This window comes from Dreissena polymorpha, chromosome 3 (genome assembly GCF_020536995.1).
Source record: "Dreissena polymorpha isolate Duluth1 chromosome 3, UMN_Dpol_1.0, whole genome shotgun sequence".
Taxonomy (NCBI): Eukaryota; Metazoa; Mollusca; class Bivalvia; order Myida; family Dreissenidae; genus Dreissena; species Dreissena polymorpha.
In genome coordinates this window covers 148,410,338-148,422,054 of record NC_068357.1, presented here as the reverse complement: position 1 = coordinate 148,422,054, position 11,717 = coordinate 148,410,338, and the positions used below count along the sequence as shown (strand labels likewise).

Genomic DNA, 11,717 nt, shown 5'->3' with positions numbered 1-11,717 from the left:
ATAAGCCTATGACTGCGAGGGAATGGGTATGTAAATTTAATGAAATGTTTTACTCTTGCTTCCTCCTCCAGAAAATTTTGGATTTCATTGCATAAGGAGCGTTTTGTTGTTATCTTTCAGCAACATTTGGCAATGTTATTCCTCAATTTCTTCCTCTAAAAAAAGTGAAGGATTAAGCATGTTTTCCATGGAAACCTTTCCCATGTCCGTGTATTTGTTGGGACTCTGTAAAAATGTAGTGCCACGTCCACGGCGTATGTATTTGTTTTGACAAGTCGTAAAACCTGGTGCGACATGGCGCCAAAATCTAAGCCCGTCATTATCTTCTGCTGAAACTGATTTTAATTGGGGTATTCGGTAAACAGAAAATTAAATTTGTGTTTAATTAAACTGTAAAAGAAACCCTCTTTACATGAAACAACAGCATGCTCGCTGAGTCTTGTTTTGTACCCACTGTTGTTTTATAAAAGTGGACGTCTTGTTTGCTTGTTTACATAATTATACCCCTAACACCCCTTAGCCCTCACTTTGTATTGCATTTTTCGAATTATAAGAGTTTTCTTTTTTTAAGTTTGAAACTGAATTATACGCACGGGCGTACTGCAGTATGCCTCAGTGCCCCAGATAAGCAGCGTATCTGCGTCTTTCACCCTATTAAAATGTTTGAAAACGCAAAGAAATACAATATCATGCGTAATGAAAACGCAACCAATTTGACTTTAACGCAAATTCGTCAAATTAAATGCGTACAATACAATAGCTTCGATCAAAAATGCTTTGCTCATTTTCGGTATTTTCTCTTTATGATGCGAAATTAAAATGTCTAAGAGAGGTTGAAAGACGTCCGTGCTAGTCGCGCCAAAATATCAGTCCATAAGTTTGACATTTACAAAGATGTCAGTTAACAACAGGTTTTTTTAATTTAAAAGTTTATATTTATATATGGACTGTTTCAAGGATTAAATACTCTATGAAACATCAGTTTATTTAAGTTAATTATATTAGTTTACAGTTTTATTGAATCAATACAAGGGTGCAGCTTCAACTGAAGTAAAGCAGCGATGATTTTAAGGTTTGCATTCTTATAACTAATTTCACCCTATTTCGAGAATGAAATCACTCTATTTTTCAAAATCAATGGGTGAAAACCCTATTTTCCAAATAATTATCTGGGGCACTGTGCCTAGGAACGCCCCTGGGTCACTATTGTGTATTTCATGAAAAATTATAATCAAATAAAAAATAATTGTTGCAAACTGTGTCCCTTGGATAAATGTACAATGTTACAAATTTGTGAAAAGATGCTCCAACTGTTGATATGACAGGGGAAATAATGCTGTAAACAGTGATCCTTTATTGGCAATAGTGAGTGCTTTTGTGAACATCATTTTATTATACGAACATTGATTGTTATTGTTTACATTTCGGTATTTCCACGCATGCGCATTGACTGGAGGGCAAAAATCGCGTTGCCGCTTGTAAACTGTCAACACAACAATGGAATCAGATAAGATTAAATCGGATAAAAAGCTGCCAATTTTGCATCTAGATCATCTTTGTTCAGAGGATAAGAAAAGATATGACCTTAAGCTAACTGTTTACAGTGCGAAACTGAATGATCCGTTTGAAATTGATAAAAAACTAAGGAAGAATAACATTGGAATGTGGCCTGCTGTGCAGTACGGTGACATTTACAATTATTTGATAAACACTCCTGAGCTTTACTCGGCAGAATCTTTGAAGGCTTATAAATCATTGGACAGGTACAACTTTTTCTTTTTGGGCCATGATCATGAGGTTTTGTTTCACGAGGTGAATGACCATGTGTACTTCTTAAAGTCCACCGTAATTCCGTCACAGAAGCTCAGTGACAAGAAACAGTGGCACAAGGTGTGGGTCTACCTGGACAGGGATAAGGGCTACATGTATGTGATATCTGCACACTGCTTGTAAAGCTGGGTATGTTATGAACTTATCATTCTATGCATATGTAAGTTTATAAATTAGTGGAATGTACATCCTTCAAAATAATGAACATGAGACAGAGTCATTGAGAATCTGAGGTCATATTTTAAATTTGTTGGGATGTATGCCAGGGTTCGGATATAGTCACAAATCACTCTTTGGCTGTTATTTTGGTAAAATATCGATGTGAAGTCATCCATGTCGCTTTTATATGGTTGCAGATGATTAAATGTTGATAAAAACATTTTATGTTAAAAATAATGTTTCATTCATGCAAATATTTATGAACAAATATTAAGGGTTATTATTGTTGTATTTTCAGCACCGGAGAGGCTTGCAGTCATGTCGCAGCTCTGTTGTTCAAAGTGGAAGCCGCAGTGAAGCTAGACCTGACCAACCCATCCAAAGCCAGAGCTGCCTGTGTCTGGAACCGTTGCTACAGAGAGAAGGTAACTACAGGGACTAATGTAATAATTTATTTGTATTTGATACCTGGTAGGATAATAAACACGTATAAGATACAAGACAAATTGCACCCGATGCACAATCATATGCTCAGTATGCTCAACGCACTGGGGAAACTGTCTCGGGGATGAAGACGAGGGCCGGTGACAGCGAGACGGGCCATAAAGGCAGAGCTGCTTGCTTGCACTCCTTTGGTGGAGCTGCGTACAGACAAGAATTTGTCTTGAATTGTCAACTTCCAGTGCACATTAAGGTCTCATTGGCCACCGTGCACTGGTATATTTGGATCTAAATTATATCTTTGGCGAAAACACGGGAAGCCGGGGTAAATATGACCTACTTTGGCTCAAAATTAATCTTTTTCACCTGAAAGGTCACAGGGGCAGGTCGGACCATAAAGACTTCGTGAAGAGGCCGGTAGGACCTGAAAATAAACTCTGATACACACACATCAGCTGTTTGCAGAAACGACATGTATTAAACCCACCAAAACAGAATGGACTCGCCCGCATAAGTTTAAAATATATCCAATATATAATTATAACATCCATATTCACAATATTTTGAGAAATACTTACACAATATGTCAGAATGTATTTCCAAAGCTGAATACAGTGTACTTAACCCTGTTTTATTTCATGTTGCTCGTTCAAAGACGCGCGAAAGTTATGCTGGCATATGTACTGTCTACAACGTCAAATTACACGCTTTGCATCAGAGTTGCAAAAAATAACCATAGAACCGGTTTAACTGACCTTGTGGCAAAGTTACAAGTTTGGATGCTGCATGTGCTAATTGATTACAACATAAGTGTAATAATTGACCATTTATTTAAGACGGCATAGAAAAACGGCGTGTTTGTCGCACGTCTTCGATGAAGATGGCACATGAAATAATTAATCCTGATTTGAGCCGTCCAGGGTCGATTTTGAGAAAAATGTAAATCCGATTAGTTAGTTTAAGGTCAGGTATTTATTTCTGCTTTTTGATGGTAAACGGCTGGCACTGACATGAGCAGTAACTGACGGAACATCTTCGCTACTTTCCGAAAACCATACCATTCTAAGAACGTTGCTAACGTCCGCCATCTATAAGTTATCTATTAGCAAAGTAAAGCACTGCAATATCATACTTTAAAACAATACGTCAACCGAATTATATATTGATTGCGTATTTGCTAGGTTACTTATTACTGACTTTCATTTTCTGCAGTCAAACAAAACACATATTTTATTTCATTCGCAAAAGACGTATCTCGATATGTTTTCGGACAGTTGTTTTCGGATACTGTATGGTTCGTCGATTTTAATTTATTTCCAACAATCTCTAACATTTTTTATAGAATGACGAATACACATGCAGTGTTATGGATGGTCTGATTGATAAAATTTCGGAAAGAAAATAAAGAATAACAATGACTGAGCTAGGGCTCGGAAGGCTCTGTCCTCTATTCCCTTTATCCTACGGTCTCTGAATCTCTGCTTAATTTTCCGTATTTCGAATTTGGGACAATTGACACCCCTATATATTATGTCACTACTAGTGCGAGTGTTTTTTTCACATTGATTTCACTATGCTCACAATGTTGGTCACAATGTATGTTTGCATTGTCTCTTATTGACTGGAATATAAGAAATAAATGTTGAGATATTGTTGATTTGTTGCTTTTTATGTCCCCCACTATAGTAGTGGGGGACATATTGTTTTTGCCCTGTCTGTTGGTCTGTCTGTCTGTTGGTCTGTCTGTCTGTTTGCGCCAATAACTTTTGCTATATTGAAGATAGCAACTTCATATTTGGCATGCATGTGTATCTCATGAAGCTGCACATTTTGAGTGGTGAAAGGTCAAGGTCAAGGTCATCCTTCAAGGTCAGAGGTCAAATATATGTGGCCAAAATCGCTCATTATATGAGTACTTTTGCAATATTGAAGATAGCAACCATTACTTGATTCTTGGCATGCATATGTATCTCATGGAGCTGCACATTTTGAGTGGTGAAAGGTCAAGGTCATCCTTCAAGGTCAGAGGTCAAATATATGTGGCCCAAATCGCTTATTTTATAAATACTTTTGCAATATTGAAGATAGCAACTTGATATTTGGCATGCATGTGCATCTCATGGAGCTGCACATTTTGAGTGGTGAAAGGTCAAGGTCAAGGTCATCCTTCAAGGTCAGAGGTCAAATATATGTGGCCCAAATCGCTTATTTTATGAATACTTTTGCAATATTGAAGCTAGCAACTTGATATTTGGCATGCATGTGTATCTCATGGAGCTGCACATTTTAAGTGGTGAAAGGTCAAGGTCATCCTTCACAAGGTTAAGGTCATCCTACAAGGTCAAACATCATATAGGGGGACATTGTGTTTCACAAACACATCTTGTTGTATATTATATCTCAGTAATTTGCTTAAAGTACAAAAGATCATTGACTCTCCTGAGTTATTATTATGACTCGTACAAATTTGATTTTGACTCTTGAAAATTTGGTCCCAAGAGTCATTGACTCTTGAGATTTGAGGTCTAAGGAAAGCCCTGCATAAACAACATATGGTAGATCTACAAGTATATTGCAAAAGTCATAACCTGGCAAAAAGTTATTAATTTCATTCCTACAGGGATGAAGGCAAGTGCTCTTCACCACTTGGCAACAGAGAAAACTTGCAGAAAAGTTGTTAAAACCCTAAAAATTTTATGCATCTCTTTTCTATAGGTAGCTGCAGAACTTTTGAGTGCGATGAACTTCAGCCAACCAAAGCACGGCAAAGTCCCCAAGAGAAAACCCAGACCCGCGCCAGACACAGACCAGCGTTATAGATAATTTTTGACCCATGGGGGTAAATACCCCCACTTTTCAAAGCATGGGGGTAAATGGTCAAATTTTGCCTTGCTTGAAGGGTAATTTGCTAAATGTAAAACAAGAATATAGCCCGGGTACAGACACACTACACTTTAATCATGTTAAACACGATAAACCATTATCTATGTGTATTCCTTATTAGTAGTAGGTTTCTTAAAGTGTTTTTGTTTTTTAACTGTCCTTGGTTTATAGACTTCCACCACCGAGAGCCATGGAAATCATTTTTTGCCAGCTTTCAACAGTTGTTTTATTAGCGTTTAAGTGTCACTGTGTCCTTTTTTATTTGAAAACAGAGGAAATAAAATCATTCAGTATTGGCAGTACAATGTTTTTACTCGATACAACTTTTGCTGTAAAGAAAACAATCAATTTTACTTTGAGAAGTAATTTGTTTTTGTTTCGAAGAAGCCATGCTGACCTCTTCATGTAATTTAATAAACACATAAGCACTGGACTGTCTGTTAAAAAAATCAATACTAAATTTACCATGCGTCTAGATGATTCAGAGTATACATACCGACTGGCTAATTATTTCTACAATCCAGCGAATAAATTAGCTCTAATTTTTAGGATAACCAGTCTCATATTTTGGCGAAAGACAATCAATTTGTTTATATTGTTTGTTTACGTTGTACGCTGAGAATTTTACATCATTTGCGTAACTCCAGATTGGCTTGCTTAAATGTACGCACGGAAATGATAAATTGAGCGTATCTTGATATTTCTAATTCTTATATTACGCTGATACGCAGCTTATCTAGAACACTGCACAGACTCTGATGACGACTTTGACAACGAAGCTGTGCTGCGTGCTCTAAAACGTATTTGTCCAAATGCAAGTGTCCTTACATAAGACGACTCTGACACTGATACAGCATTAGATGAAGAAGAAATGCCCCCGGTAGGTAGCACAAGCTTGTACATCGAAAAGCTTTATATTTACATTTTTTTACCAGGTTTTCTGAAGGAAAAAACTGGTTATTAGATTGGCGAATGTCTGCTGGCGGGGGGCGGAACAAGCTTGTCCGGGCCATAACTTTGTTGTTCATTGTCAGATTTTAAAATCATTTGGCACATTTTTTCACCATCATTAGACGGTGTGTCGCGCGAAAGAATTACGTCGATATCTCCAAGGTCAAGGTCACAATTTGAGTTTGAAGGTAAAAAATGGCCATAAATGAGCTTGTCCGGGCCATTACTTTGTGATTCATTGTGAGATTTTAGAATCATATGGCACATTTGTTCACCATCATAAGATGGTGTGTTGCGCGTAAGAATCATGTCGATATCTCCAAGGTCAAGGTCACAATTTGAGTTTGAAGGTCAAAAATGGCCATAAATGAGCTTGTCTGGACCATTACTATGTCATTCATTGTGACATTTTAAAATCATTTGACATATTTGTTCACCATTATTGGACGGTGTGTTGCGCAACAGAATGACATCAATATCTCCAAGGTCAAGGTCACCACAACTAAAAATAGATTTTAAAAACTATGTTATTCTGAACAATCAGTAACAATGCACATTTTGATTTTGAGTTGTCTCTCTTTATCAGACTTTTTATGGCCCCGGTAGGATGGCATATAGCAGTTGAACTGTCCGTCAGTATGTGTGTATGTCAGTCTGTCTGTCCGAAAAAAACACTAACGTTGGCCATAACTTTTGCATTATTGAAGATAGAAACTTAATAATTGGCATGCATGTGTATCTCATGAAGCGGCAAATTTTGAGTGGTGGATGTTCAAGGTCAAGGTCATCCTTCAAGGTCAAAGGTGTAAAAAAAAAAAAAATTATTTCAAAGCGGCGCAATAGGGGGCATTGTGTTTCTGACGAACACATCTCTTTTTTTTTCTAATTGAAATCAAGGTCAATTTTTCACAAGGGGGTTAACAATACACATTTTGAATTGTCTCCCTTTATCAGACTTTTTTCAACTGAAAACCTGGTTTTGTGACAATTTTGTCCCTTGTTATAAGAATTCTAAGCGATTGCCAGACAGTTGGTACTTTTTAAAGTTTTAGATATAAACATGTATATCTGTCAGACTGCGCTTTAAAGTACTTGTCACATCACCATTAGGTCCCTTCTCATGTGACAAGACTCGTGAATATATTGCTGATTTTATTTCTTGGCGTTCAATAGCATTTATGGACTGACGTTTTCTGATATTTGATTATCTGATTATTCCTTTAGTACCGCAAAAATGCCGCATCTCAGGCTAAATGGTAAAATTTGCTTTTGGGAAAATGGTCAATTATTCTAGTTTAAATATAGGTGAAACGTTTAAATATAGATTTTAATTGTGCGACCATTTACTAGATTTTAATATTTCCATCATTTAAATGCAGGTATTCCCATAAAAAATAACATATTTATATTTATGCCCCCTTCGAAGAAGAGTGGGTATATTGTTTTGCACATGTCTGTCCGTCGGTCGGATGTCCATCCACCAGATGGTTTCTGGATGATAACTCAAGAACGATTAGGCCTAGGATCATGAAACTTCATAGGTACATTGATCATGACTGGCAGATGACCCCTATTGATTTTCAGGTCACTAGGTCAAGGTCACAGTGACTCGAAATAGTAAAATGGTTTCCTGATGATAACTCAAGAGTGCGTAGGCCTAGGATCATGAAACTTCATAGGTACATTGATCATGACTGGCAGATGACCCCTTTTGATTTTCAGGTCACTAGGTCAACGGTCAAGGTCACAGTGACTTGAAACAGTAAAATTGTTTTCAGATGATAACTCAAGAATGCTTATGCCTAGGATCATGAAACTTCATAGGAACATTGATCAAGACTGGCAGATGACCCCTATTGATTTTCAGGTCACTAGGTCAAAGGTCAAGGTCACAGTGACTCGAAACAGTAAAATTGTTTCCGGATGATAACTCAAGAATGCTTACGCATAGGATCATGAAACTTCATAGGTACATTGATCATGACTGGAAGATGACCCCTTTTGATTTTCAGGTCACTAGGTCAACAGTCAAGGTCACTGACTCGAAATAGTAAAATGGTTTGCGGATGATAACTCAAGAATGCTTATGCCTAGGATCATGAAACTTCATAGGTACATTGATTATGACTGGCAGATGACCCCTATTAATTTTCAGGTCACTAGTTCAAAGGTCCAGGTCACAGTGACTCGAAACAATAAAATGGTTTCCTGATGATAACTCAAGAATAATTAGGCCTAGGATCATGAAACTTCATAGGTACATTGATCATGACTGGCAGATGACCCCTATTGATTTTCATGTCACTAGGTCAAAGGTCAAGGTCACAGTGAAAAAAAAACGTATTCACACAATGGCTGCCACTACAACTGACAGCCCATATGGGGGGCATGCATGTTTTACAAACAGCCCTTGTTCAATAATGTTTTTACACACTCGCCACACAGGTCACCTTGTTACTATTAAGAATGTGGAAAGATCTCATCTTTAATTATGCCCCCTTTGGAAGAAGAGTGAGTAATAATGCTTTGCTGGATGTCGGTCGGTCTTTCTATCGGTAGACCAGTTCGTTTCTGATCCATTACTCGTCAACGAATTCATCGATTGGCTTGATACTTCACATGTGCATTGGCCTTTAACAGTAGATGACCCTTATTGAAATTGGGGTCACTAGGTCCAAGTTCAAGGTCACTGGCACAATGATTGTGAGAATATCATTTCTGATCTATAACTCATCAACAAATTGACCAATTGGCTTGATGCTTCACATGTGCATTTGCCTTGGACAGTTGATGACCCCTAATGAAATTGGGGTCAAAGGTCACTGTCACAATAAGTGTGAAAATCATTTCCTATCAATTCTTTACCAACGAATTGACCCATGGATTTGATACTTCACATGTGCATTGGCCTTGGACAGTAGATGACCCCTGTGGAAATTGGGGTCACTAGGTCAAAGGTTAAGGACACTGTCACAATAAGTATGAAAATCGTATCCGATCAATAACTCTTCAACAAATTGACAGATTGGCTTGATACTATCCAATCCCATGTGCATTGTACTTAAACAGTAGATGACCCCTAGCTCAAAAGTCATGGTCACTGTCACAATAAGTGGGAAAATCGTTTGTGATCAATAACTTGTCAACGAATCAACTGATTGGCTTGATACTTCCATGTGCATTGGTCTTAGACAGTAGATGACCCCTTTTGACATTGGAGTCACTTGGTCAAATATGACTGTCGCAATAAGTGTGAAAATCATTTCCGGTCAATACCGCATCAATGAATTACCGATTGGTTTGATACTTCACATGTGCATTGGCCTTGGGCAGTAGATGACCCCTATTGAAATTAGGTCACTAGTTCAAAGCCTATTTGGGGCGCATATGTCTCTGACCGCGGAACTCTTGTTTGTGTGATAATTCTGGACGCCTGTGTTGACTTCTTTTTTGTATAATAATTCTGGACGCCCGTGTTGAATCCTTTTTAGATCACCTGATTGCTCAGGTGAGCTTTTGTGATCGGTCTTTGTCCGTCGGTCTGTCCGTTCACATTTGTTCTTAAACACTCTAGAGGCTACATTTCTTGTCCGATCTTTATGAAACTTTGTCAGAACCTTTGTCCCAATTAAATCTCGGTCAAGTTCGAAACTGGGTCGTGCCTGGTAAAAAATTAGGTCACTAGGTCAAAAAAAAGAAAAACCTTGTAAACACTGTAGAAGTCACATTTCATGCCCAATCTTCATGTAATTTTGTCAAAATGTTTGTTAGCCGGATTTTTTTCGAAAAAATCTCGGCTTATAGATTGATGTTGTCGGGCGGGCGGGCGGGGTGGCGGCGTGCTCGAAAATGTTAAAGTTCTTATTTCATGGTATAACTTTGGTATGCTTGGACCTCGAGTCTTCAAACTTGACATGAAGGTTGGCCAGGATTAACAGATGACCACTGGTCATTTCAAGGTCATTCATTTGAAGGTCAAGGTCACTGTGACCTTCAATATAAAAAATGTTAAAGTTGTTATAACTTTGGTATGCTTGGACCTAGAGTCTTGAAACTTGACATGAAGGTTGGCCATAACTAGTTAGTAACCACTGGTCATTTCAAGGTCATTCATTTGAAGGTCAAGGTCACTGTGACCTTGAATGTAAAAATGTTAAAGTTCTTATTTCATGGTATAACTTTGGTATGCTTGGACCTAGAGTCTTCAAACTTGACATGAAGGTTGGCCAGGATTAACAGATGACCACTGGTCATTTCAAGGTCATTCATTTGAAGGTGAAGGTCACTGTGACCTTCAATATAAAAATGTTAAAGTTGTTATAACTTTGGTATGCTTGGACCTAGAGTCTTGAAACTTGACATGAAGGTTGGCCAGAACTAGTAAGTAACCACTGGACATTTCAAGGTCATTCATTTGAAGGTCAAGGTCACTGTGACCTTGAATGTAAAAATGTTAAAGTTGTTATAACTTTGGTATGCTTGGACCTAGAGTCTTGAAACTTGACATGAAGGTTGGCCAGAACTAGTAAGTAACCACTGGACATTTCAAGGTCATTCATTTGAAGGTCAAGGTCACTGTGACCTTGAATGTAAAAATGTTAAAGTTCTTATTTCATGTTATAACTTTGGTATGCTTGTACCTAGAGTCTTCAAACTTGAAATAAAGATTGGCCAGTACTAGAAGATGACCACTGGTCATTTCAATGTCATTCATTTGAAGGTCAAGGTCACTGTGACCTTAAATGTTAAAATGTTAAAATTGTTATAACTTTGGTATGCTTGGACATAGAGTCTTCAAACTTGACATGAAGGTTTGCAAGCACACTTAGATGACCACTGGTCATTTCAAGGTCATTCATTCTAAGGTCAAGGTCACTGTGACCTTGAATGTTAAAAATGTTTCATTTTGACCTTTGAACAATATTTCAGTAATTTAAGTATTGCATTGACAAAAACACGAAAGGTACTTTCCTGTCATTTAAATAAAAAATCCGGCTTCAATGCGGTCATCTCCGACCGCGGAACTCTTGTCTTAATGATATCTTGGTTGAGTTCAAAAGTGGTCCTGGTCCATTGGAAAATATGGCCGCCAGTGGGTGGGGCAGTTTTCTTTATTTGTCTATTGAGAAACCTTGTAAACACACTAGAGGCCACATTTCTTGTCCGATCTTCATGAAACTTGGTCAGAAGCTTTGTCCCAATTAAATCTCTATCGAGTTCGAAACTGGGTCAAAAACTAGGTCACTAGGTAAAAAAAACAACCTTTTAAACACTGTAAAAGTCACATTTCATTCCCAATCGTCATGTAATTTTGTCAAAATGTTTGCCTTAATGATATCTTGGTTGAGTTCAAAAGTGGTTCCGGTCCGTTGAAAAACATGGCCGCCAGTGGGTGTGGCAGTTTTCCTTTTTTGGCTATTGAGAAACCATGTAAACTCTCTAGAGGCCACATT

The 11,717-nt window shown here is 37.8% G+C and overlaps 1 long non-coding RNA gene across 1 annotated transcript; it reads left to right on the top strand.

The window, feature by feature from the left end:
- Positions 1 to 2,286: 2,286 nt before the first annotated feature.
- LOC127871933 (uncharacterized) lies at positions 2,287 to 5,612 on the top strand. The gene is made up of 2 exons (XR_008045624.1): positions 2,287 to 2,414; positions 5,146 to 5,612. It is a non-coding gene; the product is annotated as an uncharacterized LOC127871933 (long non-coding RNA).
- The last annotated feature ends 6,105 nt before the right edge of the window (positions 5,613 to 11,717 follow it).